The 12,366-nt window shown below is 39.7% G+C and overlaps 2 pseudogenes; one reads left to right on the top strand and one right to left on the bottom strand.

Moving 5' to 3' along the window:
• The window catches only part of LOC125156666 (ankyrin repeat domain-containing protein 26-like), an 86,141-nt pseudogene that overhangs the window by 33,468 nt on the left and 40,307 nt on the right, over positions 1–12,366 (bottom strand).
• Positions 11,059–12,366, top strand: part of LOC125156130 (dnaJ homolog subfamily C member 10-like) — a 2,687-nt pseudogene continuing 1,379 nt past the window's right edge.

Raw genomic sequence — 12,366 nt, 5'->3', positions numbered from 1 at the left:
TCCCTTAAATTTATACTTAGGAAGACGAAATTACCTGTCATGAAAAAAATAAAAACAATGTCAAATAAAGGACTAAATTGTTCTGCACAGGCTAGATGACAAGTGTCAAGAGAGTTAAAGCTAATGGGAGTTAGGGGCGCCTGGGTGGCGCAGTCGGTTAAGCGTCCGACTTCAGCCAGGTCACGATCTCGTGGTCCGTGAGTTCGAGCCCTGCGTCGGGCTCTGGGCTGATGGCTCAGAGCCTGGAGCCTGTTTCCGATTCTGTGTCTCCCTCTCTCTCTGCCCCTCCCCCGTTCATGCTCTGTCTCTCTCTGTCCCAAAAAAAACTAAATAAACGTTGAAAAAAAATTAAAAAAAAAAAAAAGCTAATGGGAGTTAGAACAGTCAGAGAAAGTTCATTGGAAAGGAGACTGTGAGCCAAGTCTGAATAACATAGGTTTACTCAAGAGGAACAGAAACTAAAAAGACAGTAACGACAGCATGAGTAACGGCTGAGAGATGGTGACATCAACCCAATTAACTCCAAGGATAAAATCTGATGGCAGAGACATTAAAAACGGATGTCCACACAAGAACTACGTGAATGTTCATAAGCAGCAGTATTAATAGGCAAGAAGTGGACACAACCCAAAGGTCCATCAACTGATGAATGAACAAGGGCCTTAGCCCACAATGGAGTACTGGTTGACAATAAAAAGAAATGAAGCACTGATATAAGCTGTAACCGACACAGATGAACCCAGAAAACATTAAGTGAAGGTAGCTAGTCCCAAGGGACCACACATTGTGTGACTCCATTTATATGAAATATTCACAAGAGGCAACTCCATTGAGAGACCAAGTAGTAGACTGGTGGTTGCCTGAGGCTGGGGGCAACGGGTAAGGGTTTCCTTTCAGGGTAAGGAAAACATTCTACTTGATGGCAGTGATGGTTGCACGAGTGTACACAGAGACAGTGAACTGTGCGAGGCAAATGGGTGACTTTCATGGTATGTGTATTGTACCTCAAAAAAGCTTTTAAAAAACCCAATGGCAGGACACAGAGAATGTTCTTAACTCTCGCTTTTGGGCGTCCATACTATACATGATTTGAATATTTCCGTGCTTTGACAATATGTCTAAAAGGCAAAGAAAATGAAGGAAATGCCAAAGTTCAAGTGGTTTGTTAAGTGATCTTTCTGTACAAGTCATCCTGAAATCAATATGCATTCTTCTCAAAAGTGAAGATGAGAACTAAGACAATTATCTGAAACATCCCATTAAACATTATCTTCTGATCTGATACAGCTCGCCTCATCATGGTAATAGAGATATCGTTAAAAAACATTGTTTAGTAGGGGACAAAAGTCTCTTGGGGCACCTGGGTGGCTACATCAGTTAAGCATCCAATTCTGGCTTTCAGCTCAGGTCATGATCTCACGGTTCATGAGACTGAGCCTCACATTGGCTCTACACTGACAGCATGGAGCCTGCCTGGGATTCTCTCTCTCTCCTCTCTCTGCCCCTCCCCTGTTAACATGCACACACACACTCTCTCTCACTCTTTCTCTCTCAAATAAAAAAAACTGTGAAAAAAATTTTAAAGAACGAAAGAAGTCTCTCAATTTCTGTGAGGAAGGATACAAAAGCCTCAACTTTCCTAAGAGTATTATAAGAAAACAATGTATAACACAAATAGTAGAAGGGAAGGCAGAATTTACGAAATAAATGCATTGTAAAGATACTAAAATCATAATAAATTAATTATAATGAAAATACCAAAGAAAGCGGTCCATGGACATTAGTATCCTAAAACACTTTATATTATTTAACCAGCTATAAGTTAGCTGTTGACAGGTTACATTTATTACATACCTGACTTCTGATTTGACCTAATTTCTTCTTGAGATCCCGTGTTTCATCTTCCAGATGAAGATGGGGCGTAACCTCTGGGGAAGCCTTTGACATAGACTTTTTCTTCAGAGTATCAGCCAGTTCCTGCTGAAGTTGTCTCGCAACTACCTAATAAGACATTTCTGTTACTGATTTTCTAAATCATCTTATTATTAAATGTTAATAATAGACAACTCTCACACACGTACTTTGAGCAATATCAACACATACATCAATTCACCGTCTTTTTGTAACACACACATTCCTGTTCACTGAATTCAGTTAAAGACACAAAAGGTGTTATCTCCCTGCCTAGTTCTGATTTTTTATGGTGTCTCTTTCCAGTCTTAGCACAACAATTTCATCCTGCAACATGTGGTTTTTATGCAACCGATCTTGTGTTTTCTCATGATTATCAGAATGCTAAGTAAAATAAAGCACATTTTCAGATAGCACTCAATAAAATGGCATTATCATGATTTTCTTTGAAACGAGAGTATAATCTATGTTTAAACAATGAAAAGGTTGCAGGGGGTGCCAGGGTGGTTCAGTTGGGTAAGTGTCTGACTCTTGATTTTGGCTCAGGGAATGATCTCACATTCTGTGGGTTAAAGCCCCGCATCAGACTCTGTGCTGACAGTCAGGAGCCTGCTCAGGATTCTCACTCTCCCTCTACCTGCCCCTCCCCTGCTTGCATTCTCTCTCTCTCTCTCTCTCTCTGTCTAATGAATAAAGAAACATAAAAAGAAGGAAAGGTAGGAAGGAAGGTTACAGTAAGTGAATATCCAACTGGAAAAAAATAAAGTGGGTCCAAATCTCACATTTTATACAAGCATAAGTTCCCAAAAGTTCAGAACTTTAACTGAAGATAATGAAGGCATGAAAGTAAAAAAGAATTTGTGAGAAAAGTGTTCAGAATCTCAGAATTGGAAAAGCCTTTCTCTGATTTACAACAAACCCGAAGGCCTGAAATAAAAGATTAATAAATCTGACTACACTTAAAAATTGAGTTTACAGTAGATATCGAATACAGCTACCTCACAGTAAAATCCTTAGCTCTGCATATACTAGGACAGATCAAATTTCCTAAAATTCTTCTTTCCTGAGAATATTTCATAGATATCTACTTTGCTACCATTTCTATAGTCAGTTATAAGAATTATATCTATTGGTAACTGAAAAATCTAGGCACTGTACTATAATAGAAACACTTCTACATACATCAATGAACTCATTTGGTTATCACAATTCTAGAATGGAGACATTAAAACGGTGAGCTGCAGGACTCTCCCCAGGTCTTCTCACTCCACAACTAGTGCTCTTGCACCAACCACTGCCACTTCTCTAGCGTAAATACACAAGTACGAAAGAAGTCTTGTATTTCAAAACACTGATAGGAAATAAGGTGACATTTATACATCTCTTAGAAAATCATGAGATTATTTACCGCTCAATAACTTGTATTTCCTCTTCATGTTGAAAACAGTAATAAATATAAAAGAGGGGAAGTACACTCAACTATTTTGTTAGGAATAAAATACCTATCAATAAATTATCATTAAGTATATACCACAGCATACCATTGTTATCAAAACTTCCTTGTAATGAAATAGGATGCTACTTGAAGCAAAAGTGTTACTTTTCTCAAAAGTAGGAGACTTGATGCCGAAAATATGATCAGTGAACTGGCTACACTTGTCCTCCTGTCCATTAGCGGAAGTGTTCACCTAAACTATTAATATATCAAGGCAGTGAAGTAACTGTTCAAAACTAAAACACATGTTGCTAGTAGCAATTGTTTTGAGATTAGGGAAAGCTCATCAATTCCTACAGAAAGTAATACAAGCCTCTCCCTTGGATGAGGACATTATGAATGTCACTAGTTGTTGCAGACAAATGCATTTAATCAAGAATATTATTTTATCCAGTGAAGCAAAAATGCCACCGTCCCCCATGCCCCTCCGCAAAATATATGTGCTTTTAAAATCCTCTATAGTTTCCATGATGAACAGAGTTCAGTTTCATATGTACATACATATATATATATAGACACACACACATGGAAATAAAAATAACTAAAAAATAGAATGCATACAAATACATACACACATGTACTTCAAAATAACTAAAGAAGACATTTTAGAATTAGTTTTCTTATGAGCCATTTCTAGCTCCTTTTGCTTGCAAAGGTGATTGTTTAGACTTCCATCTTGTAAGACTCTGGCCTTCTGTTCTGGAGAAAGTTGCCACTGAGTGTCACTGCGCTCTTCTACAACCTGGAGACACATTTCATTATGATTCTGGTCTCATACCGTTAAAAAAAAAGGTCAAAAACTGAAGAGGAGAACTTTAAAAAAATGCTCAAAAGAACATGATCCCATGTTTTAATTTATTTTAAACCTAAATAATATATATTGAGTCAAAGGGATACTATAAAATACATATGTATAATATTACACTATGTAATATAGATGGAAATACAGTTTTTATCAAAAACTGATTTACCTGATTTTTTGTGGCCTTCAATTCCGTGTTTAGCGTTCTCAGAGCGAGTTCAACTTGTTTTGTTTCAACTTCTTTCTTATATTCGTCTTCTTTTCTTAACTTTTCCCTAATTTTTTCATATAACATATCAGCATTTCTTCTTTCTTCTTCTTCTTCTTCTCGTTTTAAGGTACATCTGCAATTACATGTGCTTCTTTTAAAATTTGCTTTGTTAGACATAAAAAGTTCATTTTATGATCTGGTTCCACATAAGTTGGCTTATTATCCAAACGAAAAATTTCTATGGTCTCCAATTGTTTTCCTTGTAGGGCTCATGTTTTCAATTTGTCACTTCAATCTTTTCCAAACCATATATACAGTTGAAAAGAAGCCAGAAGAAAGCATTATGCAACTTCGTTAGTTTTAGTCAGTAATAACTCTGGTAGATGTTGTAGGAAAGGAAGTTTGAAATTATTCAGGAAAGTTAGAGTTGAAAATTACCCCCTTTCGCACAGGTATAATTATTCCTCCATAGGACAGATAATTCAGTTTCTCATTAAAAAGAGAAGTTGCTGTTTATAAGCAAGTTTATCAATTCACTGGAAATAAAATTTCCACTTGACGAAACCTTACAGGTACCTCCAAAAATGATGTGCAGTGAAAGAGAGCATCTGTGGATGTTGTTTACACAACATACACGTGCAGATTACTGTCATCCAAGACTACGCTGACGAGTCTAATATCTGTTGCCTATACTTTTTGTTTCTTCTTCCACAACACTTGCAACTTACCTTGTTGATGATTACCTACTTTAGGAATCACTTAAACATCCCTTCTAGAACAACACAGGATACGTATTAAGTAAACAATAAAGAGTAATATGACCTTTCAGCATACACTTTTGAATTAATTTTATCTACCTATGACAGAGATGCTGAAAAAAATTCTCAGTAACCACTTTCCGCATTACTTTTTTTTTAATGTTTATTCATTTTTGAGAGAGAAAGGGAGAGCCCATGCAAACAAACGGGGGGGGGGGGCAGAGAGAGAGAGAGAGGGAGGCAGAAAATCCGAAGTGGGCTCTGCACTGACAACACACAGATCGATGTGGGGCTCGAACTCACGAACCCTGAGATCATGACCTGAGCCAAAGTCGGACGCTTGACTGACTGAGCCACCCAGGCGCCCCCATTTTACTTTGTTTAAATTTTTTACTGAGAGAGAGATGACTCAAGTGAGTGAGGGTGGAGAGAGAGAAAGAGAGACAGAATCCCACGAGGGGCAGACAGAGAGGGAGAGACAGAGTGAGAGAAGAGGAGCTCATCCGAAGCGGGGCTCGTGCTCAACAAATCAGGGCTTGAGCCCACCCAAAGCAAGGCTCAAACTCACGAGATCATCACCTGAGCCGAAGCCAGATGCTTAACCAGCTGAGCCACCCAGGCACCCCCACTTTACCTTTTAACACCTGCATGTTAAGATGCAAATGGAATCAATTTTGGCGAATTTTAATGTCTTGAGAAAAATGACCATTTTACACTCTGTTGGTAGGTACAGAAAGTAATATAAACTTTCCTGAGAACAATTTAAAAATATGGATCAAAGACCTTTTTAAAAATTTTTATACTTTAACCAGATTACATTATATTGAAGAATTGACTCCAAGCAAGTAACCAGACATGTAGAAACAGATTTATATAAAAGACATTCCTGACAGCATTAATTAAAATACAGAAAGATGAAAAACAAGCAGAATTCAATCTCTTAAATAATGATGTTTCTTGGACTATGGTGGGCTTTTATATGGCCATTAAAATTGTGATTTGGAATATACATTAACGTATTAGAAGTATTCACTGTTAGGAACTTGCTGTGTTACTGCCAAGAATCGCACACCTCACAACACTAAACAAGAATTCTTTCCGGGAAAATCCCGTAAGGTAAGTCAGCAATTACAAAACTGCCCCTACACATCTGTAGTATAAAAGGAAACAGTTGAAATATTTCCTTAAAGCCAAGATGCTGTACCTCAAACTGCAGAATTCACGTTCCCATTCCACTTTTTGATGTTCTAACCGTGATATCATGTATTTGGCTTCCTGTAGCTCGTTTTGTAGTGCACTAACCATTTTGTCCATTTTTGTCATTTTTCCCGTAAGAAGTTTACAGTGATTTTGTTAAGTTTCCGTAATTTCTCATAGGAAACAAGTATATCTTGGATTTTCAAGAAGCCAGCAGAATCTACATCAGAGAAGAAACAGAAATAAAATATATGAGTACTTTTTGCATATACAGGACTGTGCATCTTCAATTCACTCATTCACACATTGAGTAAATATATACCTTCAATGGAAGATGTTATACTCAGCTCTACAGATGCAATAGAGAAGACCCCTGGCTCTCGATTAGCTTAAAGTCTAGTGAAGGAGAAAGACAACTCAAATGGTAATTCTAAATTCAGATAGTTCCTATTAGAAGACAGAGTTCTGTGATCATAACTTGATCTAGATTGGGCCCAAGGAAGATAGATGTCCCTGAGGAAGAGATAACTATACTGAGGAATGAAGGATGAGCAGGAGACAATTAAGCAAAGGAGGAAGACAAGCACTCTCGACAGTCTAGAGCATGTGCCGAAGTTCCACTGTAATCTGCTTCTGGCCAAGATGGGGTAACACGTACTGATTGATCTTCCTACCTGAAGCAAGCAAAAACAAAACAGACAAAATACAATTTTAACATGATTTTCAAGACACAGAACTTCAGACAATGAAGGACAATGATCCCTGAAAACAAAACACGTTAGCCTAACATGTATGCCCAAGCTCACTGCCTTGAGAGAGTTTTCAGGCTACATCACAGGAGACATAAATTATTTAAGTAGATTTCACCAGACTCCTTGAGTCGTGGTGGCAAAACTGAGAGTCTGGTGAAGGCAAGGCAGATAGAGACGACAGGTCAGCATCCAGGAGAGGAGAAAGCAGGACACAGAAAGAACCCTGGGCATCTGCACAGGGTCCCCTTTGGCTATTCAGCAGAGTAACAACCAGTGCATACATGGAAGGAAGTCATCAAGGGAAAAAAATCTGAAGAGTAGAGGAAACACTGCCTGGTGCTCCCACAGCACGAGGGACAGTATCTATTCACATTAGCTAAGATAGAAAAACTCATAATTTGTCTTAGGCTGATCACAACTCTAGATTCGTCCAATAATTTGTAAGAGCAAGACTAAAGGATCCAACTGTTTGTAAGTAACTTAACTATATCTCCAAACAAAGCATGAAAAGATAACTAGAGGCATGGCAGCTATTGTTTTAAAAACCAAATAGTACTTACAGAGATGTAAATTATGTTAGCCATGAACAATACGATGGGTAGGAAAAAACACATATTAGACATCACAAAACAAAAGACTGAAGTTTAACATTGGAAACCTGGGAGAAAACTTCAACTGGGAAATATACAATTGCCCAAAGAGGCAGGGGAAAGGGACAGGAAAAAAATATGGCCCAAATCTTCCTACACCTCATGAAAACTATAATCCCACTGACCCAGGAAGGATATGTCTAGGAAAGAAGAAATGGAAGCCAACTCTTGTGATTTGCCTAAACTCTATACGATGTGGTATAACATTACTGGAAGGGAGACTGTGATGCTGAAGCCATAGACTATAAACCCTAACCAACCACTAAAGCAGCAAAACTGAAAAGTTCTAGCTAGGAAGCCTAAATAAATAAGTGAAAAAATGAATACATGAATAAATGAATACATGAATAAATAAATAAATGGATAAAACTGAATCATAAAAATTACTCCATTAAAAGAAAGCGGAAAAAGAAGAGAACGGGAACAAGGAGCAGATAGGACAAATGCAAATCAAACAGCATGATGACATATTCAAATCAACTATCTCAAAAATCACAGTAAATGGCCATTTGTAGCAACGTGGATGGAACTGGAGAGTGTGATGCTAAGTGAAATAAGCCATACAGGGGCGCCTGGGTGGCGCAGTCGGTTAAGCATCCGACCTCAGCCAGGTCACGATCTCGCGGTCCGTGAGTTCGAGCCCCGCGTCGGGCTCTGGGCTGATGGCTCAGAGCCTGGAGCCTGTTTCCGATTCTGTGTCTCCCTCTCTCTCTGCCCCTCCCCCGTTCATGCTCTGTCTCTCTCTGTCCCCCAAAAAATAAATAAACGTTGAAAAAAATATATAAAAAAAAAAAGAAGAAAGAAGCCATACAGAGAAAGACAGATACCATATGTTTTCAGTCTTATGTGGATCCTGAGAAACTTAACAGAAACCCATGGGGGGAGGGGAAGGAAAAAAGAAAAAAAGAGGTTAGAGTGGGAGAGAGCCCAAGCATAAGTGACTCTTAAAAACTGAGAACAAACTGAGGGTTAATGGGGGGGTGGGAGGGAGGGGAGGGTGGGTGATGGGTATTGAGGAGGGCACTTTTTGGGATGAGCACTGGGTGTTGTATGGAAACCAATTTGACAATAAATTTCATATATTGAAAAAAAAATCACAGTAAATGAAAACGGTCTAAAAGCCTCAACTAAAACACAGACTGTCAGAATGGATAAAAAAGGAAGACTCAACTATATGCCACCTATACAAAATGCACTTTAAATGTCAAGACAGAAATTTGTTTGAAAGACAGGAATATGATATACCACACTAACACTTGACCAAAGAAGGCTGAGCTAGAGTGGCTATATGAATAGCAGACAAAACAGTTTCAAGCAAAATATATATATATATATATATATATATATATATATATATATATATATTACCAGCAATAAACAACGGGTCATTATATAATCATAAAAGGGTCAATTAAGAGCAATCTTAAATGTTCATGTATCTGTTAATAGCTTCAAAGTACATGAAGCAAAATTGATAGAACTGAAAAGAGAAATAGGCAAATTCACAATTATAGTCTGATATTTCAACACGCTCAACATCAGCAAGGGCATAGTAGACTTGGCCGCCACTATTCTTCTCAAGGATCTATGGAACACTTACCAAAAAAGACTATGTTCTGGGTCAAAAATAAATCTTAATAAAAGGAAGAAGTCAAGAGGCCTGAAGTCATAATAGTGTGTTCCCTGCCACAAAGCAATCAAATCAGAAATCAAGCACAAAAATATCTCTGGAAAATACTCAACTATTTGTGAACTACAGAACACATCGAAATATCTCCTGGGTCAAAGAAGTAATGAAAAAAGAAAAAAAATTAGAAAGGATTCTGAACTGAATGAAAATGAAAACATAGTAGAATTTGTAGAGTTCTGCTTTAGTAGCACTCACATGAAGACTGATAGCACTGAATGTATACATTAAAAAAGAAGAGGGAAGTGCGGTGCTCCTTGCTGCCTTTGTGGCTCCTCCCCCAGCTTCCCAAGGCACCCTGCCCTGCCCCGCCCCACCCTGGCAGTGGATGGAGAGCAGGTGCTTTGTTCACAGAGCACAGCAGGCACTTGGGTGGGTGGGGGCGGGGTCCGCCAATGCCAGGAATTGAAGGTGGGGGAGTAGCCGTAGGAGGAGACCCCCCTAGACTGAGGTGGGCATGGGTGGGGCCCCGGGTTCTGCTGGAGTGAGAAGCGGCGGCGGTGGCACAGGCATGGTCCTTCTGGAAGGGAGAGCCCAATGCCTCTGCACCTGTCTCCCCTCCCTTCCTCTCCGCCCCTGCCATGGGTTTTGTGTTCTAGCTCCCCATCTTTTTCTCACTACCTACATCATCACCCTTCTTCCGACTTCGCTTCCCAGCTTCTTGTGACCCTTTCTCTCACTTAAGCCTCAGTTACTCAGGCTCTTTTCACCCTAGTCTTGCCGGAGACTTCATATGCCAGCAGTCTCTCTCATGGGATGTCCCCATCCTTCCCTCTCCCCACATCCTATTCTGGGCTGATGGCAACCAGAAATCCTTCCTATTGCGTTTACCGGCAGTTTCCACCTGGCCCTGAAGCTTGGTGCAGATCAAGTCCACCACACCCACGCTGAGAAGGACCCCTAGGAGAACCACTTTTCCCATGGTGGTATTGGACAAGGTGTTCTCGATTTTCCTCTGGTTGCTTATTTTAGTCTGAATATTTGTTACTCTCCACCGCTATACTTTAAAAACGTATGTTTTGGTTGCATGACAAGGAGTTAGAAATGAGCCAGAGACCATTCGCAGCTAAGGAGAAGATTTAGACATTTAGGATTCAAGGAAGAAAGGAGAAACAGAATGTTAAGAAGGTTAGATTCCTTGGGGCGCCTGGGTGGCGCAGTCGGTTAAGCATCCGACTTCAGCCAGGTCACGATCTCGCGGTCCGTGAGTTCGAGCCCCGCGTCGGGCTCTGGGCTGATGGCTCAGAGCCTGGAGCCTGTTTCTGATTCTGTGTCTCCCTCTCTCTCTGCCCCTCCCCCGTTCATGCTCTGTCTCTCTCTGTCCCAAAAATTAATAAAAACGTTGAAAAAAAAAAATTAAAAAAAAAAAAAAAAAAAAAGGTTAGATTCCTGAAAGTATTTTTATATCTTTTGTGATCTGAGGAAGTGGAGATTACTGAGCCTACACAGATTGACATTTTGGGAGAAGATTTCATGGTGCTTGATTTGCTCTTGGAGTAACGTGAACACAAGTTCTCAAACCTGCATATTCTCTCAGTTGGAACCAGCTGTATATCTGAATGTTCACTTTCATCAGAACTTGTATCAGAGAAAGAATGGGAGTCTGCTTCAACGAAAATGACTACCTCCGGGACCTGAAAAGAGTCATTCTGTTTCCTAATAGTGTATATGGCCATTTTCGTGGGAACAGATCAGCATTTTTACAGTTTACTTGGAGTATCCAGGACTGCAAACAGTAGAGAGATAAGACAAGCTTTCACGAAGTTGGCATTGAAGCTACATCCTGATAAAAAACAAAAAAAAACAAAAAACCAAAACGAATAACCCAGGGCACCTGGGTGGCTCAGTCAGTTGAGCGTCCAACTTCCGCTCGCTCGGGTCATGATCTCACAGGTCGTGGGTTAGAGCCCTGCGTCGGGCTCTGTGCTGATGGCTCGGAGCCAGGGGCCTGCTTTGGACTCTGTGTCTCCCACTCTCTCTGCCACTAACCCACTTGCATTCCGTCTCTGTCTCTCTTAATAGGAAATAAACACTAAATAAATAAATAAATAAATAAATAAATAAATAAATAAATAAATAAATGTATGAATGAATGAATAAATAACCAACCAACCAACCAAATGTATAATCCTAATGTACAGAGTGATTTTCAAAGATAAATAGAGCATATGAAGTACTCAAAGATGAAGATCTGTGGGAAAAGTATGACAAATACGGAGAAAAGGGACTTGCAGATGATCCAGAAGGTGGCCCGTATGAAAGCTGGGATTATGATCGTTATGATTTTGGTATTTGTGATGATGATCTTGAAAGCATGACATTGAATAGAAGAGAAGTAGATGTTGCTGTTCATTCTGGAGAACTGTGGTTTGTGAACTTTTACTCCCCAGGATGGTCACACTGCCATGAATTAGCTCCCACATGGAGAGACTGTGTTAAAGAAGTAGATGGATTACTTTGAATTGGTGCTGTTAACTGTGGTGATGATAGAATGTTTTGCCGAATGAAAGGAGTCAACGGATCTCCCAGCCTCTTCCTTTTTAGGTCTGGAATGGCCACAGTGAAATATCACGGGGACAGATCAAAGGAACGTTTGGTGAGTTCGCCATGCAGCACGTTAGAAACCCAGTGATGGAATTATGGACAGGAAATTGTGTTCACTCCATAGAAACTGCTTTTGCTGCTGGTATTGGCCAGCTGATCACTTTTTGTTGCAAAGGAGGAGATTGTTTAACTTCATAGACACGACTCAGGCTCAGGGGCATGTTGGATGGTCTGGTTAATGTAGGATGGATGGACTGTGCCACCCAGGACAAACTTTGTAAAAGTCTGGATATTATCACAAGTACTACTGCCTATTTTCCTCTGGTGCCCCATTAAATAACAGAGAGAAAAGCAGCGTT

This window comes from Prionailurus viverrinus, chromosome F2 (assembly GCF_022837055.1).
Source record: "Prionailurus viverrinus isolate Anna chromosome F2, UM_Priviv_1.0, whole genome shotgun sequence".
NCBI lineage: Eukaryota > Metazoa > Chordata > Mammalia > Carnivora > Felidae > Prionailurus > Prionailurus viverrinus.
The sequence above is the reverse complement of the archived record's forward strand: the minus strand, read 5'-3'. Positions and strand labels throughout refer to the sequence as shown.